The sequence below is a fragment of the Antechinus flavipes genome, chromosome 1, assembly GCF_016432865.1.
Source record: "Antechinus flavipes isolate AdamAnt ecotype Samford, QLD, Australia chromosome 1, AdamAnt_v2, whole genome shotgun sequence".
Lineage (NCBI taxonomy): Eukaryota > Metazoa > Chordata > Mammalia > Dasyuromorphia > Dasyuridae > Antechinus > Antechinus flavipes.
In genome coordinates this window covers 421,357,960-421,380,306 of record NC_067398.1, presented here as the reverse complement: position 1 = coordinate 421,380,306, position 22,347 = coordinate 421,357,960, and positions in this window count along the sequence as shown.

Below are 22,347 nucleotides of genomic sequence, written 5' to 3'. Positions count from 1 at the left end.
AAGGGTCACACTAACTTCAACTGTTATTGATCCTCCTACCCCATACGTGAAGGTGTCTGCCTGAATCTTTGGCTAGTGACTGGGCCAGTTGGCAGCTCTAATGACTGTACAATCTGCACAAGTAGACATTGGTATGGTAGACATTAATCATTCTAATGATATGCCATTTATATAGATAGTGAGCACAGGTAGGTCAGCTTTCACAGCTGCTGTCTAGTATATTCCTGGATTTTGTTGCTTGGAATCAGAATCTGGGCAACTATTGCCAGATTGCTTATTAGGAATCTGTATCAGTAAACCTGATGCTACTACTTCTCCTGGGTGATGTCACACATTGTCTACCTGTATTAATGACTGAGGTATTATCTATACATTTTCCAGTTTCCCACATCAGTGTATGAATGGATCAGTGTAATGAATGTAAGTACTCTCAGGAGGTGAAATGGTCACACATACTGTGCCTGGAGGTAAGCTATCCATAGGCTGAAAAGGAACAGATTTCACCTTTCAAGGGGTATCTCAGTTTTTCCAGCTACATACAATTCTATTCTCCCCAGTTGTAATTCCTTTTTTCCATCAGGTTGCCTCCTGGCTGATTGATTGTGTAATCCCTTTCTCACATCAGATAGCTTCTTGGCTGATTGGTCATATCTGGGTACTGGACTTCAAGGCACTCTCTGGGTTTAGCATCTGCTGCCATCATGCCCTAAGTAGTTTTTGCCTTGGGCCCTGGAGCTGGGCCCCTCATCTCATTTCCCTGAATCAATGTACATTCTGAGGCCCAATGGAAGCCTCTGTTGCATTTTGGACATGGGGTATTGAGTCTTCTTCTCTCACCCTGTTTTCTCATTCTATCTCTATGTCAACATTGAGCTTTCAGATGCTCTACTTTACCACACTGAAAGCATTGACAAGTCTCTCTGGAAGTCCTTTGCCAAAAGGGACCCTGTCTTTCTATGTTGGGATCTTGGGAAGTCTACATCATAGCCTGCTATAGAAGGTTTTTGTGCCCACTGTGGCACAGCGTCTTATGATCTCCTCTAAATGAGTATCCTTGTGTAGTCCTAGTATAATTCTTCTACAAAACTCATTAGCATTTTCCCTAGCAAGGTGCCTTATGAAAGTGTCTGTTACTGCATTTTCATCATTAGTGCATATAATAGCTGTCTGCGAACGTCCCAAAAAATCAGCAAAGGGTTCATTTGGTTCTTGTGCCATTTTTGTGAAGGCCTGACCCTTATTGTTATCATTAGGGAGAAAACCCCAAGCTTTGATAGCATTAGCAGCAGCAATTTGCTCATATACTGCTATGTAGTAATTAATCTGTACTGAAATTTCTGCCTAAGAATCTACACCTATTAGTTGGTAATAGGTGATTGGAGTATTAACTCAACTTTGATTATTTTGTTGGGCTTGTATCCTACAGAGCTCACTATATTCAGAAAGCCACACCAAATTTTGTCCAGGTTCTAAGCATATCCTTGCTATAGACTTTCAGTCACTAGGAGTTAAGACTTCATAAGCCAAATTCTGTAATAGCATCTTAACATAAGATGATGTAGCACTATAAAGAGTGCAAGCCTTTTTCAGGTCTTTGAGGATTTCTATATCAAAAAGAGTGTATCTTCTACTGTCTTGAACTGAAGAGTTAAATTTTTGAATCACAGGATACATTCCTAGTTTCAGATCACCTATATCCTTCCTTTCCTCTGTGACTTTAAGTACTGCCTTTTGCAATCTAATCATAGGAGGAGGTGATTTCTTGGGGGAGGGTGCTGGTGGTATCACTGCCCCTCCCACTACTCCTCATCCCTCTATCCTGGAAGGTGGCGTTCATGGGGGCATATCAATTATCTGCTCTGTAAACAGGGTTACAGCTGCCTTGTGAGAGATTCACCACATTCTTGAACCTCACTTAACTCCCCATGCCCTCTGGCGATGCCATTAATCTTTTCTTTGTCCTATTTTCCCTCACACTTCCTCATCTGGCTATTCCTAAAACTTTTTCTTTTTTCTATAACTTGCAGGATTCTTTAAGGCCAATTGTATTATGTTGTATATGTAGAATGCTTCCTTGGAAATTGATGAAGAGCTTTATCATGGTAGAATTCACATAGTCGATCTCTCATTAAAGTTTACAATATTGTTCAAAGTGTATAAATTATAAAAATGAAATACTTAGATTTTTTTTTTCATCATGGTTATGTTTTGTTTAATGTATTTGTATAAGAATATAGATTCCTGTTATTCATATCTAATGTGAAAAGGTCTTATAGACTAAATTTGTAAGCATCATCTTTTGACTCTGTCTAATCTTCCTCCCCAATATTCAATATCAATTTGAATGTGATGTACTTTATTTGAAATACTATAGGAGCTGCATAGTGTTAGCTATAGTTTATGTAAAGTTCTTTGTTCAACAACTTCTGAGTGCTCCAGAAAGGAAAAATTGCAATATTCTAAGAAATTCATTAAAACAAAATAAATAAATTATTGCCAAGTACATGATATTAAATATAGTTTGTACCTGAAATCTTGCTCTCCTAAAACCTTTCAATTTGAGAAAGCTTTAATTAATCTCAACATGAAAAGGAACTATTTTATCTGGTGTTTTCATTGTATTTAGAATTGTGAAAGGGAGTAAATTGATAGCATTTGAGATTGATGGCCTCTATTAAGTCTCAGAACAGGTAACAAACATGCAAGTTTCATCATCTCAAAGACATGCTTGAATATTATTCAATTTAGTTCTTCAACCAAGTCTATTTAACTCCTGTCTTATACTGAAAATACAAGTTAATGACATTGTACTACGAAGTCTATAATGGAAGTGGAATGAGAACTAATTAACTCTTCAAATATAATCCCTGAAACCCCTTTAGCAAAATGATTTATTAAAATACTACCAAACAACCTTGAGAAAGAGAGTGTACTTTTGACCAGCCCACTATCAATAGAGATTTTTAAATAATTAGACTAGAAATGAGATAATTATGACCAATTGTTTTCACCTAAATTGATTCAGTGGAGCATTAGATAGAGAGTTATGAGACAAGCTTTATTTTATCTTTCATCAAGATTGTTGGTAGCCTCTTGCATGCATTGCATAATTTAGTTCTCAGACCCTTTTATTTCAAAATTAGAGAAAAAGAGGGATAATGTGATGATTCTTTATAAAACACTTGCTTTGACTTCAAGGGATGAAAATTGCCTGCCCACCTGTCAACCCAAATCAGTTGCTGAATCTGTTTTTATTATTCTAGTGGCTGAATAAATTTCAAAAAACACATTATGATGGAATTGAATCTTTTTGATCATATATCCTGCTATACTACAAAATCTAATATAATTAAGTTCTATCTTGAACTTATCTTTAAAGAGATAGTTTCTGCAAGAATAAGAAAACAATAAATCTATATATTACATTAGCATAGTTGTGTTTTGTGGACTGTTTAGGAGCTTTAGCATTATTTTAAGTTAATTAGAAAATAACCTTTAAAAAGCTGTTTTCCCATTCATTGTAAGCCATTGCAAATTATGTGTGCATGTGTATACATGTAAAATGCTATATTTAATTAAATTATTTTAATTTTATAGAATTATATTTACATTTCATAGGTTTTATAGAATTCTATTTATATTTCATAGGTTTTACCAACTATAGCATAAAAATATAATGAGAGTCAAGAACAGGCAGGGTAAATTTGAGAAAGCCTTAGAAATTTAGAAAATGTTAGACTCTTGTATCTTCTTTATTTAAAAAAAAAAAACACCTATATTCCGTTTTTCCCTCATTACAAGTCACAAAACCATCAGATATAAAAGCATAAATTACATTTGTCAAAATATATTAAAATTCCTGAATTCTGCAGATTGAAAGACAAACAAATCTACAGAACAGTTTGATTAACTATCTCAAAGTCAAGTTCACATGAGTAAAGTGTGTATTGAAAGCAAGTTTCCCAACTCTATGTCCAGAACTTCTGTATTAGCATTGCCTTTTATGTTAACCACATTGACCACTAAAACTATTGGTAAGATGACTTAGGCGGGAAGATAATTTAATTCATTAAGAACGAATGTGACAAATTTAATATCCTAAAATATTTCTAATCTAAAGATAACCTAATATATACCCAAGATATGCTAATTATAGGAGGACAACAAAACAGAACCATTTTATTATTGCTCACATGGGATATAAGTTTTCATCTGAACTAAGAAATATTTCAAATTTAATCCACAAAACATAGAATTTGCAGATGGCATCAGAGAATGACTTCACCTTTTTCAGCAAAATTAAAATTAATCTGCTTCCCAGAAATAGTAAAAGGAATATGTTAAACTTGTCTTTCCAATGAAAAGACCCGTATACCCTCATGAAGGAGTAACAAACTGAGGAAATCAAAGCAGACACACGATAGGGAAAAAAATGAAAAAAAAAATAAACAAACCCAAAACAAAATCTGAATGTTAAAACATTGAGTGCCCTTAATTGATTTTTCATAGACAAAGAAAACACCACAGTAAGCTTAAAGTAATTTGTGATAGGGAAAGGAAGGAAAGAAACAAACATTTGTAAATATTATGAGCCAGTCATGGTGATAAGCAATTTTAAAATATCATATCACATGATTCTCACTTCAACATTAGGATATAGGCTCTATTGTTATCATCATTTTGTATTTGAAGAACTTAAAAAAGATAGGGGCATGGTGACTTGCCCAGGCTTATACACCTAGTAAGTATCTCAGGCCACATTTCTGAGGTAAAATCTTCCTGATCCTAGGCAAAATGCCACCCATCTGCCAGAATTAGATCTGTGATTTCCTTGATGTAACAGGGGTCCTCAAACTTTTTAAATAGGGGACCAGTTCACTGTCCCTCAGACTGTTGGAAGGTCAGACTAGAGTAAAAACAAAAACTTTGTTTTGTGGGCCTTTAAATAAAGAAACTTCATGGCCCTGGGAGAGGGGAAGATTCAACCTCAGCTGCTGCATCTAGCCTAAGGGCCATAGTATGAGAACCCCTGCTGTAGACAATTCAGAGATGGAAAAATTCCTTACACAAATATAGGGTTACACAGATACTATATGTTGCTATTGGATCTTGAACCTAGTTCTTTCTGTTTTTAAGCCAGTTGTCTTCTCATTACATAATTTTGCCCTTCCTTTCTCAATGTTATTTTTCTTTTGTTTAAGTATATAATTATTCAAAGTTGGTTGATTTACATGATTTTGACCCGATTATTTAAAATTAATAATGATTTTCAAATTCTGAAAATTAATTCATTGTTGCTAAATGTATGATCAAATTTATATTTTATGTTTTTTTTATTTTCTATGTAAGATAATGATTCTATGGCTAATATATTTAGTCATCTTATGAGGCTAGTTGAGGACAATTAAAATTTATTGATAGCTAGATAGATAGACAGACACACATATAGATAGACAGATGGTATATATAGGCATATTCAAGGATATATGAGAGTATGTGTATGTGTGATGTGCACAGAAAAATTTCCAGGTACATTCAGTAGGCACTATGGTTTTATTTTCTTCGTTTTACTTGGCTGACTTTCTCTAATGTCGTAAAGGGATTTCTTTTAGTTTGGTAATCTGTTCTCTTTAATCTGCAATTCTGTCAATCACCTTTAGCTTCCTATTGAATGATACTGCTGATTGAGACCAAAAAAATATGGTGATTCTCCAAGGAACAAGCATCACTTTATTGCTTCTCAATAACTGAAATCCTTAATTTGTCTCTATTTCCTGACTAACTTCCTTCATCTTCTCAAACCTTTATAGTTTTGGGTAATATTAAATGCAAAATCTGGTTTAAGGGCTGGTATTTAGTAAAGATGAAAGAAGAAATGAAGAGAAGAAAAAAGGAAGAGAGAGTACAAGATTAATGAGTCGGATTATAGATAAAAGCAGCCAGTACTGGGTGCTACTAGCTGTATCAGGTTACTTTAATTTATTCATTTTGCTGAAATAAATTAATACATTCCCTCCTACTCTACTTAAATAGTCAAGGCATATGGTTTCAAAGATGTGTTGAAGTCATCTTTATAAACCTTATTGACTAATGTACTCATTCATACAGTATTACTGATATCATTTTCACCATAGCAAATATTATCATCAGAGTCATTGTAGAGATGACTACAGGCATATGTTAATATGCTCAAATGTACCTTGAAGTTTAGGGATAAATTATCAGTCTCAATCTCTTCTCTTGTAGCATGTTTTTTTTTTCTCAAAACACTCTAAAAAACCAACTCTATCATCTAACAACTCTATCTAGTGCCATACTATCAATGCTAGAACATTTGAAAGAAATATCTATCATCTCCATAGGAATGGGGAGTGAGAGTTATATATAACTATGATTAATTATTTGCGATAATATTGCAGTGGTTCAGAATTTAAGAAAAATATTATTATAGTATTTTTCCATTTTTCAAAGACATATAATAGAGACATTTATTTCTTAATCTATGTGGATAGGTAATCAGATGAACAGAGTTATATGAAGAGATAGTTATAGGACAGCATTCATAAGGTTTGCAAGTCACTTTGCAAATTTTATCTCATTTGATCCTAACAAAAAACCCTGTTAGAAGATATAATTTTCCTCATTTTATAGATGAACAATCTCAGGTATCAATGTTTGAGGAGTTTTATGGAAGATAGCACAATTAGCAAATGTCTGTTACCAGTCTTGATCTCGGGTATTCCTAACTGCAAATCCAGTGTAATATTTTTGGTTTTATAGTAAGAGAGACAGAATGAGTGGTAGATTAAAAAGAGTACATGCAATTACAGTTCCAGCCACTTGCTCCACACTATATACTTTTAAAAAACTGTATTTTTTTATTTTAACTATTTCTAAACTATACTTAAAACTTATGAATATTCTTTTTTTCTAAAAATTTTGAATTCCAAAAATTTTTCTTCCCTTCCAACACATCCCTGTCTTTTGAGAAGAATAATATGATATCAATAATGATGGAAATTTATACAAAACATATTTCCATATTATCTATGTTCCAAAAGAATACATGTAAAAAAGAGAAGAAAACCATATAAAAATTTACATTCTGTATTCAGTGTTTTTCTGTTTTCTTTCTCAATGTGGATTGCATTGTTTTCCATAAGTGCTTTGAATTTGTCTTGAATCATTTGTTTTATCTGAGTAGCTAAGTCTTGCATCTTTGATCACTTTTAACAATATTGCTGTTACTATGTATAATGTTCTCTTGGCTTTATTCCCTTTCCTATGCATTATCTCTTTAAGTCTTCTCAGTTGTTGCTGTTGCTCTTGTTTTTTGCAATGCATTATTGCTCATCAATTCATGCAATGTCATTTAAGTGAGAACATGGCAGCCTAAAATTTGTTTTTGAAAGAAGGTGATAATTCATCAATGGGAATTGAGGAAATTTTAAATGATGCTTCCAAACAATCATTGTAACTGGATAAAATATTGTTAAATATCTTGTTATTATTTGACTTCTCTTTATCTAAATGAGTCTACTCATCTTTTCTCCTGGGAATTTATTCATTTCTACCCCTGCACTTTTGTTCCTGTCTTATTTATTACTCAGAATTTCTCTTTCTACCTTCCATTTTGAATCTGAATCCTATGAAACTTCTCAAATCCAGAATGAGTCAATGAACTTTTCAGCCTCTAAACTCCCACAGCACATTGTTTTTACCATCTGTCTGGCATTAATATTGGCTTATGTTTCTATTTTTCCATACATTGTGATAAGAAAACGGACCAAATGTGACATTTCATTGGAGCTAAAAAATATTCGACCAAAGCCAATTAACAACTTCCCTGGAGTTCATGTTCTTACAGAGTTGCTTAGAGCCCAGTTTTCTTAAATTGTGGTTCACAATCCCAGGTAAAGACACCAGGATAATCATTACTGAATGTGTGGCTTTCAAAATTATGATTTTTTATCAGTAAATGTATCATTTGTATAGCTATTTTATCTACTTATGTACCTGAGGTCATAATAAAAATTTCTTTGTTGAAAATATGTCACAAATGGAAATATCTTAAGAAGGCCTGGCCTAGCATACTAACAGATTGTATGATTTGCTCACACTGCAAGAGCAATTCCATCAGTAATTAAAAATTTATTAATATAATTGTACAAAATAATGTACTAAATGCTGGGGGGAAAGAAAAAAGTCTTTATTATCAAGAAACTTATATTGTATTGATCCATAGATATTTAAGGATAAATCAGAGGTGTTAATTGAATCTAGGTCTTCCAGGCTTCAAAGCCAGCACTCTATCCACTAACCTATACTCCATTTATCTTTTCAAAGTAGATTAAAATAATGAGATATCAAATTAAATATACTTAAAATGTCTAAAGATATGCCCAAGTGTCAAGAAGTGCACTTGAGATTTTCCCTCTCTCACTCAAAGCTTTTTGAAGTTCAGTTCTTCAAAGGTACCAACCAAAGGAGGCACTTCCTTCTACACCCCATTTCTCAGTTCTTCCAGGAACTGGCCTTCCTTCAAGACTGATAATCAACACTACTACCCTGTTCCAACTCTGTACACCCAGAGCTTGTTACACTCTTACATGTTATTCAGTTCTGAAAATAATGAGCATGATTGTTCATAATATTTGGAGCAATGATCTGATGAGTACTGTTTTTCTTATAAGATAAAACTTAATATCTTCCCTGCCACTGTACTTTGAGGTCAACTGAGATTACCATCTAGCCTGTTCATATAGTCAATCAACCTTTTGGCACTGCCATCTCACCTGTTGCATAATCATCCAATATGCGTTGCATCTCCTAATAAACAACAAAGCTATCCTTCCTTATCTATTTACACATACAGGACTTACAACATTTTTTTCCTTTCCTTTTCTTTTTTTTTTTACTTTGGCTTAATCATACTATTTCAATTTTGTAAAGGGCAGGAACTCAGTATTATTGATTTAATCCTACAACAAGTTGTTAATTCAGTGGAATTAAGATAATGGTTCTCTAGTTTACATATACTTAATACTTAGTGTAGTTCTACAAGTTGACACCTATTCTACAAGATTGACATCTATGATGATGTATTTATAATAGAGTACACTCCAGAAAGCTAGCCGAGCCCCAGGTAAAGGAGACAATAAAGACCTTTGGACTTTATCCATGACTATTCTTGTGGTGATTGCCCTGCTAAAATGAAAGCTGGTCCCAAGACTTCCAGAAAGCTAACCAGGACATTACACATTCTGATTCCTGATGCTGAGAAACTTGAGACTCTAAAAGACACAAAGTATAATCAATTCAAATTAATCTTAATAACTTTGAAAATGAACAGAAAACAAGTTCATTGTGGGAAAATGAACAATACGTATAGCGTGTATGTATACATACATATATGTGGACAGTACATATATACACATAAATGTATCTGTATATATATATGAGTTTGTATTTATGTATACATTCACAAAAGATAAATGTAAACTGGAAAAAATACAATAATCTATGTGGAAAGTAGAATCACAAAATTGCATGGATCATAATGGAAAACATAATACCTATCTTCTTAAGTAAAATATTCAGCAGACTCTCAGGATATTCTTTAGAGAATATTAGAGAAATGCTGGCTAGAAGTTAGCACAATTAGTTGGATTTTGTACTGGATTTTGTACTAGTTAAAATACCAGATAGGAATATTGGTAATACCTTATTCTATGTTAATCTAAAGGGAGGTATCTATCTAAATATCTCCCTAGTATCTGCCCTCCAAACTGTACTATAAGATAGCCTTATTAGCTAGATTATGAAAACATATCATACATAAAAAATTCTCTTAGATATATTAGAATGCTTGCCCCCCTGGTTCTTCAAGGAAGAATATATAGGGGAAGATAATTGGAAACTAGTAGATCAGGTATGTGAATACTACAATGATAAAGATCCTGATTCAATTTCTAAGGAAACATTCTATATATACAATATAATACAATTGACCTTAAAGAATCCTGCATTATTAAAAAGAGAAAGAAAGAAAAGAAAAGTTTTAAGAACAGTCAGATGAGGAAGTATGAGGAAAAAGAGGAAGACAAAGGACAGATTAATGGCAATATAGCCAAAGGTGAATGAGGACATAAGAGAACTTGAAGGGCATGGTGATTCTTGATCTTACAGTCCAGATTCAACTCCCCCTACAGAGCAGGTCCTTGACACACCCCATCAACTTCACCTTCTGGGAAGGAGGGAGGGGGAGTAGTAGAAGAGGCAATGATACCACCAACATCTCTCCTCACTCCTCCCCAGCAATCAACCCCTCCTATGACTAGATTGCAAAAAACACTACTTAAAGCCACGGAAGAAGGGCAGAATATAGCTGATTTGAGAATAGAAATATATCCTGTGATTCAACAGTTTAACTCTTCAGGTCAAGAAAGTAGAAGATATACTCCTTTTGATATAGAAATCCTCAAAGACCTGAAAAAGATTTGCACTCTTTGTGGCACTACATTATCTTCTGTTAAAATGTTATTACAGAATTTTGCTTATGAAGTCTTAACCCCAGTAATTGGAAATCTATAGCACGGACATGCTTAGAACCTAGACAAAACTTGGTGTGGCTTTCTGAATATAGTGAGCTCTGTAGGATACAAGCCCAACAAAATAGTCAAAGTGGAATTAATGCTCCAATCACCTATGACCAACTAACAGGTGTAGGTAATCATGTAGACATTTCAGCACAGTTTAATTACCCCATAGCAGCATATGGCAAATTGCTTCTGCGGCTATCAAAGCATGGTATTTTATTACAGGTAAACAGTACAAGGGAGAGGCCTTCACAAAAATAGCACAAGGACCAAATGAACTCTTTGCTGATTTTGTGGGATGTCTGCAGACAGCTGTCATATGAAATATTGGTGAAAATGCAGCAGCAGAAATTATGATAAGGCAATTTGCTAAAGAAAAAACTAATGAGGTTTGTAGAAGAATTATACTAGGATTACACAAGGATGCTCCTTTAGAGGAGATCATAAGACACTGCCACAATGGGCACAAAAACTTTTTATAGCCAGGCTATGATGCAGACTTCTCAAGATTGGAACATGGAAAGACAGGGTCCCTTTTGGCAAGGGATTTCCAGAAAAACTCATCAAAGCTTTTAATGTGATAAAGTACGGCATCTGAAAGCTCAATGTTGGCATAGCAACAGAGTGAAAAAACAGGGTGGGAGAACAAGACCCAAAACCTCATGTCCAAAATGCAATGGAGGTTTCCATTGGGCCTCAGAATGTAGACTGATTCAGAGAAACGAGATGAGGGGCCCAGCTCCAAGGCACAAGGCAAAAAATACTTAGGGCATGATGGCAGCTGATGCTACACCCAGAGAGTGCTTAGAAGTTCAGTAACCAGACAAGACCAATCAGCCAGGAAGCAATCTGATGGGAAAAAGGGATTACACAATCAATTATCCAGGAAGCAATCTGATTGGAGAAAGAGATTACAATAAGGGAGAAAAGAGTAGGATGCAGCTGGGAAAACTGAGATACCCCCTGGAGAGGTGAAATCTGTTCCTCTCCAGCCTATAGATCCTTTGCCTATAGGCACAGTAGGCTTGATCATTTCTCCTCCTGAGAGTACTTACAAAACAGTGTTCATCCATAAACTGATGTGTTGGAATCCTTACTAACTGCTAACTAATTAGAGTTGATCTAATCTTACAAGAAGATGTTTTGGGCAGAACCTGAAACAAGGTACTAAGTAGAACTACCCATAATCCCTCTCTCTGGAAGGAGCATAAATAGGCCAATGGGCCAGTCGGAGAGTTCTAGAGAGGAAGACGCTACAAGTCGAGATTTCACCGGAATGACATGAAGACTGGAGCTGGCTGGAGGCTGAAGAAAAGCAGAGGCAGAGGCTGAAGGACCAGACCTTTGGATTTAAAGACATTTGGAGAGAGCTCTTGGAACCAAGCAGAGAGATAGGCCTCTAAGCTAACCGGGCTATATTGGAGATAATAAAAGATCTGAACTTTTATCACCTGGCTGTGTTTTGAGAAGAAAAAGCTCACCACATTTTGGCGCCCGAACAGGGACCGATTCAGATCCATTTGAACTCCAACATTTTGGCGCCCTGAACGTGGGGCTAACAGACCCCTCAGTGGATTTCAGTGGAAAAGCTATGATCCTGATTCAAGTGGAAAAGCCTCTGATCCTGTTCCAGTGGAAAAGACTCTTCAACCCAGAAATTAGGGTGAGTGCAACAAAGAAATTTTGTTAGAAGAGTTAAAGTAGAATTTCATCTAAGATGGGACAGATATTTAGAAAACAGCCCGTTTCTGTTCAATGAAAATGTTTAGAGAGCATTGTCAAAGTTATGGAAAGCCAAGGTTTAATTATAAGTTTACAGCAAATCACTGAACTTTTACAAACTGTAAAGGACATATGCCCTTGTTTCTCTCTTGATAAGGAATTAGATCTAAATGAATGGAAATTGGTTGGAGAGGATCTTTGTCAATTCTATGATAAAAATGGGCCTAACTCAATAATTAATACATATAATGTAATACAATTGGCTATAAGAAGTTATTTAAGTGATAGAATGATGAAAAGGAAAGTACAGGAGGAAGAAGTGCCAACTTTACTAGGTGAAAAGGAGGACGAATCAGATGAGAATGGAGTTAATTACAATTCTGAGTATGATACTTCACAGCAGGAGGAATTAGGTGATTCCACATCTCATGACCCTCCCCCTGCAATTAACCCTTCATGGGTGGAACAAGGGGGAGGGAGAGAGACAGAAACACAGTCAGCTTCTCCTGTAAAGCAGAATTTGACAAGATTAGAAAAAGCATTAATTAAAGCAAAAAGTGAAGGAGAAGATATATCTGATTTTATAAATGCATATCCTGTGATTGAAGAGCTCAACTCCTCAGGTCAAAAAAGGAGAAGATACACTCCTTTTAATTTGGAAAAAATTAAAGATTTGAAAAAGGGTTGCACTCTTTATGGGGCTACATCATCTTATGTGAAGATGTTACTAGATAATTTGTCTTATGAAATCCTAACCCCGAATGACTGGAAATCCATAATGAAAACTTGTCTAGAACCGGGACAAAATTTATTGTGGCTTTCGGAATTTCATGAATTATGTAGGATTCAAGCCCAACGCAATAGGCAAACAGGAGCTATTGTACAAGTTGCTTTTGACCAACTAGCTGGTGAAGGTCAGTATGCAGAGAGTTCAGAACAGATTTATTATCCCATAACAGTGTATGAGCAAATTTCTAAGGCTGCAATAAAAGCTTGGAATTCTCTCCCTGGACAGAAAGATGGAAATAATGTTTTCACAAAAATAGAGCAAGGTCCCAATGAACCTTTTGCAGATTTTGTGGGACGTTTACAAACAGCTGTAATAAGAACCATTGGAGACAATGCAGCAACAGAAATAATGACTAGACATTTGGCTAAGGAAAATGCCAATGAGATTTGCAAGAGAATTATATGGGGGCTAGAGAAAAATGCTCCTTTAGAAGAAATCATAAGACGCTGTGCCACAGTGGGCACAAATGCTTATTATGCCCAGACTATGATGAACATGGAAAGACAAGGTCCTTCTTGGCAGAGGAATTCTAGAGAAACTCGTCGATGTTTTCAGTGCGGAAAAATTGGACATTTGAGAGCTCATTGTAGATATGGAGATAGAGTGAGAAGACAGGGTGAGAGAAAACCCAAAACCCCATGTCCAAATGTAATCGAGGCTTTCACTGGGCCTCTAAATGTATATTGACCCAGAGGAATGAGAGGCAGGGCCCAGCTCTAAAGTATCAATCAAAGGACAGGTGGGGCATGATAGCAGCTGAGGTTACACCCAGAGAGACTTTAGAAATTCAGGATTCTGATGTCATCAACCAACAGAAAAGCAATCAGGATTACAGTTGGGAAGAATACAGGCCTTTTAAGACAACAAGACAATATCCAATGCAAACAGCTCCAATGTAATTACCAGATGATGAGGAGAAATCCCAAATTTGGTAAATAGAAGGGAATTAGATTAACTGCTTGGGGAAGAGGATCTGCTTATATTTCCACAGATGGAGAAAGAATCAGATGGCTGACTATGAAACTGTTAAAAAGACTTTTAAAAGCTTCAGGAATCATTGGATTTCCTAACACAAGATGAAACTGTTTTACTTCTTGAAAACCCAGCAAGAATCATTGGGTTCCCTGAGATGAAAAATTGTTGATGAGACTTTTGCAGTACTTCAGGGCTTACAGGAACTATTGATTCCTGGCACATGAACTAATGGACAATGGAATCCTATTGGACTGTTTCTAGGACTTATGGACATGTGTAAATTTTTAGGTTGATTCATGTTGTTACATTACTACTAGCCTGTGTTATATTGCTATGTACTTATGTAAATTATGTATAATGCCTCCCATATTGATGGATTTATGTATACCATGTATATCTGTTACAAAGTTCTGGCCCATATTGATGGATTTATGTGTACCCCCTCAGAAACCCCCTATGTTTTAAAACAAAAGAAAGGGGGAGATGTTGGAATCCTTACTAACTGCTAACTAATTAGAGTTGATCTAATCTTACAAGAAGATGTTTTGGGCAGAACCTGAAACAAGGTACTAAGTAGAACTACCCATAATCCCTCTCTCTGGAAGGAGCATAAATAGGCCAATGGGCCAGTCGGAGAGTTCTAGAGAGGAAGACGCTACAAGTCGAGATTTCACCGGAATGACATGAAGACTGGAGCTGGCTGGAGGCTGAAGAAAAGCAGAGGCAGAGGCTGAAGGACCAGACCTTTGGATTTAAAGACATTTGGAGAGAGCTCTTGGAACCAAGCAGAGAGATAGGCCTCTAAGCTAACCGGGCTATATTGGAGATAATAAAAGATCTGAACTTTTATCACCTGGCTGTGTTTTGAGAAGAAAAAGCTCACCACATTTTGGCGCCCGAACAGGGACCGATTCAGATCCATTTGAACTCCAACACTGATGTGGGAAACTGGGGAATGTGTAGATGATATCCCAGTCAATAATATAGGTAGACAATGTGTGACTTATCAACCAGAAGAAGTAGTAGCGTCAGGTTTACTGATACAGACTCTTAATAGTCAATCTGATGGTAGTTGCTCAGATTCTGAATCCAAGCAACAAAATCCAGGAATAATCTGGACTGCAGCAGTTACAGCTGACAATTCTATGCTCACTATCTATATAAACGGCATACCATCAGAAGGATTGGTAGACACAGGTGCAGATAATGCACTCCGAGGTGCCAACTGGCCCAGTCACTGGCCAAAGCTTAAGGTAAACATCTACATGCCTGGCAGAGGAAGATCAATAACAGCTGAGGTTAGTGCTATCACTTTGGGATGGAATTTTGAAGCAAAATAGGAGTTTTTACTCCTTTTATAGTTGAAAAAATCCCCAACGATATGTGGAGAAGAGTCATTTTACAACAATAGGATTACAAATGAGTACTTCAGTTTTTTTAAGCAGAGCAGTTGTTAAAGACCTGACAACACTTTCACAATGGAAAAATGGTACGCCAGTATGAATAGAAAAGTGGCCTTTACCTAGCAATAAAATTCAGGTATTGATAGATATAGCATAGGAGCAACTTGACCAAGGATACTTACAACCATCTCTAAGTCCTTGGAATTCCCCAATATTTGTTGTAAGAAAGAAATCTGGAAAATGGAAGATGTGGACTGATTTAAGAAAGGTGAATGAACAGATGGAAATGATGAGAACTCTTCAGCCTGGACTTCCATCTCCTATTCAGTTGCCTAGAGAATGGCCTCTTTGGGTTATGGACATTAAGAATTGTTTCTATTCTATCCCTCTTGATAAGGAGGATATGAAAAAATTTGCCTTTTCATTGCCCGGTGTTAACTTAGCTGAGCCTTATAAAAAATATTTTTACACAGCATTATCCCTTGCAATCACTTATGTTTCGTTTTTTTCCCTCCCTTCCTCCTCCCCCCCCCCAAGATGGCAAGCAGTCCTATATATGTTAAATATGTTGCAGTATATCCTAGATACAAAACATATTTGCAGAACCGAACAGTTCTTCCACTTCACAGGGAGAATTGGATTCAGAAGGTAAAAATAACTCAGGAAGAAAATCAAAAATCAAATAGTTCACATTCATTTCCCAGTATTCCTTCTTTGGGTGTAGCTGGTAGCTGTTTCTGTCCATCATTTATCCAATGAAACTCAGTTAAGTCTCTTTGTCAGAGAAATCCACTTCCATCAGAATATATCCTCAAACAATATCGTTGTCGAAGTGTATAATGATCTCCTGGTTCTGCTCATCTCACTTAGCATCAGTTCATGTAGGTCTCTCCAAGCCTCTCTGTATTCATCCTGCTGGTCAATCCTTACAGAGCAATAATATTCCATAACATTCATATACCACAGTTTACCCAGCCATTCTCCAATTGATGGGCATCCATTCATTTTCCAGTTTCTAGCCACTACAAACAGGGCTGCTACAAACATTTTGGCACATACAGGTCCCTTTCCCTTTTTTAGTATCTCTTTGGGGTATAAGCCCAATAGAAACACTGCTGGATCAAAGGGTATGCACAGTTTGATAACTTTTTGGGCATAATTCCAGATTGCTCTCCAGAATGGCTGGATTCGTTCACAACTCCACCAACAATGCATCAGTGTCCCTGTTTTCCTGTATCCCCTCCAACATTCATCATTATTTTTTCCTGTCATCTTAGCCAATCTGACAGGTGTGTAGTGATATCTCAGAGTTGTCTTAATTTGCATTTCTCTGATCAATAGTGATTTGGAACACTCTTACATATGAGTGGTAATAGTTTCAATTTCATCATCTGAGAATTGTCTGTTCATATCCTTTGATTATTTATCAATTAGAGAATGGCTTGATTTCTTATAAATTAGGGTCAGTTCTTTATATATTTTGGAAATGAGACCTTTATCAGAACTTTTAATTGTAAAGATGTTTTCCCAGTTTTTTCTTCCTTTCTAATCTTCTTCGCATTAGTTTTGTTTGTACAAAGGCTTTTTAATTTGATATAATCAAAATTTTCTATTTTATGATCAGCAATGATCTCTAGTTCATCTTTGGTCACACATTTCTTTCTCCTCCACAAGTCTGAGAGTTAAACTACACTATGTTCCTTGAATTTATTTATAATCTCGTTCTTTATGCCTAAATCATGGAGCCATTTTGATCTTATCTTGGTATATGGTGTTAAGTGTGACTCCATGCCTAATTTCTGCCATATTAATTTCTAGTTATCCCAGCAGTTTTTATCAAATAATGAATTCTTATCCCAAAAGTTAGGATCTTTGGGTTTGTCAAACACTACATTGCTATAGTTGACTATTCTGTCTTGTGAACCTAATCATTTCCACTGATCAAGTAATCTATTTCTTAACCAATACCAAATGGTTTTGGTGACTGCTGCTTTATAATATAATTTTAGATCAGGTACAGCTAGATCACCTTCATTTGATTTTTTTTTTTTCATTAATTCCCTTGAGATTCTCGACTTTTTATTGTTCCATATGAATTTTGTTTTTATTTTTTCTAGATCATTAAAATATTTTCTTGGAAGTCTGATTGGCATAGCACTAAATAAATAGATTAGTTTAGGGAGTATTGTTATCTTTATTATATTCGCTCGGCCTATCCAAGAGCACTTAATATTTTTCCAATTATTTAAGTCTGACTTTATTTGTGTGGAAACTTTTTTGTAATTTTGCTCATATAATTCCTGACTTGCCTTTGGTAGGTAGATTCCCAAATATTTTATGCTATCAATAGTTATTTTGAATGGAATTTCTCTTTGTATCTCTTGCACTTGGATTTTGTTGATGGTGTATAAAAATGCTGAGAATTTATGGGGATTTATTTTGTATCCTGCTACTTTGTTAAATTATGAATTATTTCTAATAGCTTTTTAGTAGAATCTCTGGGGTTCTCTAGGTATACCATCATATCATCTGCAAAGAGTGATAGTTTGGTTTCCTCATTGCATACTCTAATTCCTTTAATCTCTTTCTCTGCTCCTTGCAGAGGCTAGTGTTTCTAATGTAATACTGAATAATAATGGTGTTAGTGGGCAACCTTGCTTCACTCCAGATCTTACTGGGAAAGGTTCCAATTTTTCCCCTTTGCATATGATGCTTACTGACGGTTTTAAATATATACTCCTGACTATTTTACGGAAAAGTCCTTTTATTCCTATGCTCTCAAGAGTTAGGAATGGCTGTTGGATTTTATCAAATGCTTTTTCTGCATCTATTGAGATGATCATATAGTTTTTGTTTGTTTAGTTATTGATATAGTCAATTATGCTAATAGTTTTCCTAATGTTGAGCCAGCCCTGCATTCCTGGTATAAATCCTACTTGGTCATGTGTATTATCCTGGTGATGATTTTCTGTAATCTTTTTGCTAATAGTTTATTGAAGATTTTAGCATCAATATTCATTAGGGAGATTGGTCTATAATTTTCTTTCTCTGTTTTCAGCCTACCTGGTTTAGGTATCAGTACCATGTCTGTGTCATAAAAGGAGTTTGGTAGGACTCCTTCAATCCCTATTTTTTCAAATAGTTTATTTAGCATTGGAGTTAATTGTTCTTTAAATGTGTGATAGAATTCACATGTAAATCCATCTGGGCTTGGGAATTTTTTCTTAGGGAGTTGATTGATAGTTTGTTCTATTTTTTTTTTTCTGAGATGGGAGTGTTTAGGATATTTACTTCTTCCTCTGTTAGTTTGGGCAAGCTATATTTTTGGAAGTATTCTTCTATTTCATTTAAGTTGTCGAATTTATTGGCATAAAGTTGGGCAAAGTAACTCCTAATTATTGCTCTAATTTCCTCTTCGTTAGTGGCGAGTTCTCCCTTTTCATTTTTAAGACTAACAATTTGATTTTCCTCTTTCCTTTTTTTAATCAGATTTACTAAGGGTTTGTCTATTTTGTTGGTTTTTTCATAGAACCAACTCTTAGTTTTATTAATCAATTCAATAGTTTTTTTTACTTTCAATTTTATTGATCTCACCTTTTATTTTTAGAATTTCAATTTAGTGTTTGACTGGGGGTTTTTAATTTGTTCCTTTTCTAGCATTTTTAATTGCAAACCCAATTCATTGACCTTCTCTTTCTCTATTTTATACAAATAGGCCTCTAGAGATATGAAATTCCCCCTTATTACCACTTTGGCTGCATCCCATACATTTTGGTATGATGTCTCATTATTATCATTTTCTTGGGTGAAGTTATTAATTATGTCTATGTTTTGCTGTTTCATCCAATCATTCTTTAGTATGAGATTATTTAGTTTCTAATTATTTTTTGTTCTACTTTCCCCTGGCTTTTTGTTGAATGTAATTTTTATTGCATCGTGGTCTGAAAAGGATGTATTTACTATTTCTGCCTTACTGCCTTTGAGTTTGAGGTTTTTATGTCCTAATATATGGCCAGTTTCTGTATAGGTTACATGAACTGCTGAAAAGAAGGCGTACTCCTTTCTGTCCCCATTACATTTTCTCCAGAGATCTATCATATCTAATTTTTCTAGTATTCTATTTACCTCTTTGACTTCTTTCTTATTTATTTTGTGGTTTGATTTATCTAATTCTGAGAGTGCAAGGTTGAGATCGCCCTCTATTATAATTTTGCTGTCTATTTCTTCTTACAGCTCTCTTAATTTCTTTTTTAAGAATTTGATGCTACACTTGGTGCATATATGTTTAATATAGATACTGCTTCATTATCCATTCTACCCTTTAACAAGATATAGTGCCCTTCCTTATCTCTTTTAATTAGATCAATTTTTGCTTTAGCTTGATCTAAGATTAGGATTGCTACCCCTGCTTTTTTGACTTCACCTGAAGCATAATAGATTTTGCTCCAATCTTTTACCTTTAACCTGCATGTATCTCCCTGCTTCAGGTGTGTTTCCTGTAAACAACATATTGTAGGATTCTGGCTTTTAATCCATTCTGCTAACCGCTTCCTCTTTATGGGAGAGTTTACCCCGTTTACATTTATGGTTAGAATGACCAATTCTGTATTACTTGCCATCTTGTTAACCCCGGTTTATGCTTTTCTCCCTTCTTTCCTCCTTAACCCCATTCCCAGTATTAAGTTTGTGAGCACCATTTGCTTCTCACAGCCCTCCCTTTTTAGTAGCCCTCCCCCTGCCTTAGAGTTCCTCCCCCTATCTTACCCCTTTCCCTCCCAGTTTCTGTATTCCCTTCTACTTAGCTTATTCCTTCCCTTTTCACTTTTCCCTTCTCACTTTTCAATGAGGTGGGAGAAGTTTCACCATAGATTGAATATGTCTAACATTTTTCTTTTAAAGCCAATCCTGAAAGCAGTAAAATACCCACTGTATTCATCCCCCTCCTTTCTGTCTCTCAGATATAATAGGTTTCCTTTGCCTCTTCATGAGATGTAGCTGCACTTGGTAACTATTTGTGGGGTTTTTTTGAGTCAAACATTAATTCAGAGGTTTGTAATGTAATGGATAGTGAGAGAAAAATGTAGAGCTTACACAGCGGTGTGCTTCCTCTCCGCCATCTTGGCCGGAAGACCTTTTTGATGGTAATTCAAAGGCAGATATCCTTCTAACCATGTTGGCCAATACTCTTTTATTTCAAGAAGCCTAAGAATTTCATTCTAAATATCATCAGGCTGCTCAAGCTTTATGTTTGCAATTTGGAATAACAAGAGAGGAAGCTAGGAGCATAGTAAAAGCCTGTACAGCTTGCCTTCCTTTCCAGGCTCCTACACTGCCTTTAGGGAAGAAACCCTCATTGTTTGAGAACCAATGAAATTTGGCAGATGGATGTGACCCATTATAAATCTTTTGGTTGCCTGTCTTTTATCCATGTTGTGATAGACATCTTTCCAGGATTCACTTTTGCAATACCAGCAGCAAAAAAGACAGCTTGAGTGTTCACTGAATTCCTTATCCAAGCATTTGCAATTATGGGTGTGCCACAAGCAATAAGAACAGACAATGGTCCTGCATATACCTCCAAACATTTTGCACACTTTTGTGCACAGCATAAGATTTTACACACCACTGGCATACCGTTTAATCCTCAAGGACAGGCAATAGTAGAGAGGAGAAACAGAGACATTAAGACACTCCTCCAAAAACAAAAGAAAGGGGGAGCCACAGGTAACCCTAGAGAGCTTCTAAATCTAGCTCTTTATACTATTAACTTATTGATTTTTTTACAAAGATGCACTGGCTCCGGCAGACAGGTTTTATAACCCACTGGAAGGGCAGTGTCCAGTGTGAGCAGCTCCATTATCTTTAGGTAATCATCAGGTAATGTGAAGAGATCCAGAAAGTGGTGAATGAAAGGGACCAGATAGGTTAACTGATTGGGGGAGAGGGTTTCCTTGTATCTTTACAGATAGAGAAGGAATCAGTTGGGTGCCAATGAGCCGTATTCACCTTGTCCATCAGAGAATGATGGGGCAGCACTTGAAACAAAGGAGAAGACTCAAGAAACATCGGGGGGTTCCATTGTTGATTTGCCCATCACTGAAAAAGCATGGCAGTTATAGCAATTGACTCATGGACACAAAAAAGTTTTGGACTTCAAAATCCTTAGCAATCATTGGAATCCCTAAGACATGAAAAGATTGTTGTAGGATTTCAAAACCCACAGGAGTCATTGGATTCTCTGAGACATGATAAGATTGTTGTAGGATCAATCCCTGAGACATGATAAGACTGTTGTAGCACTTGAAAACCCTCAGGAATTATTGGATTCTCTGAGATATGAGAAGACTTGAAAACCCTCAGGAATCATTGGATTTTTTGACAAATGATAAAACTGTTGCAGGACTTCAAAATCTGCAGGAATCATTGGATTCTCTAAGACATAAAAAGACTGTTGCAGGACTTCAAAAACTTGTTGGCATCAGTGGATTCCCTGACATGTGAAGCACTGAACAATAGATTGGTATTGGACTATCTCTTGGCTGCTGAAGAAGGCATTTGTATGATTGTTGTTTATATACCCTTCGTCTAGGACTTCTGGAAATCTTTTACAACACTATTTTTCTTTATATTATTTGTTATATCACTATTTGCATGTCCAATTCATGTTTGTTACACCACATTGAGCATGAACGGGCTGTGGGGAGAGTCATCACTAATAGCCTGTGCTTTATTGCTATGTGTTTGTGTAATACCTCCTATACTGATGGGTTTGTGCATCTTTCTAGTAAGACTCTTCACCCCAGAAACCTGCTAACAATATCTGGCTTGACTCCCCTCTTCCTTGTTGGTGTTTTTCATC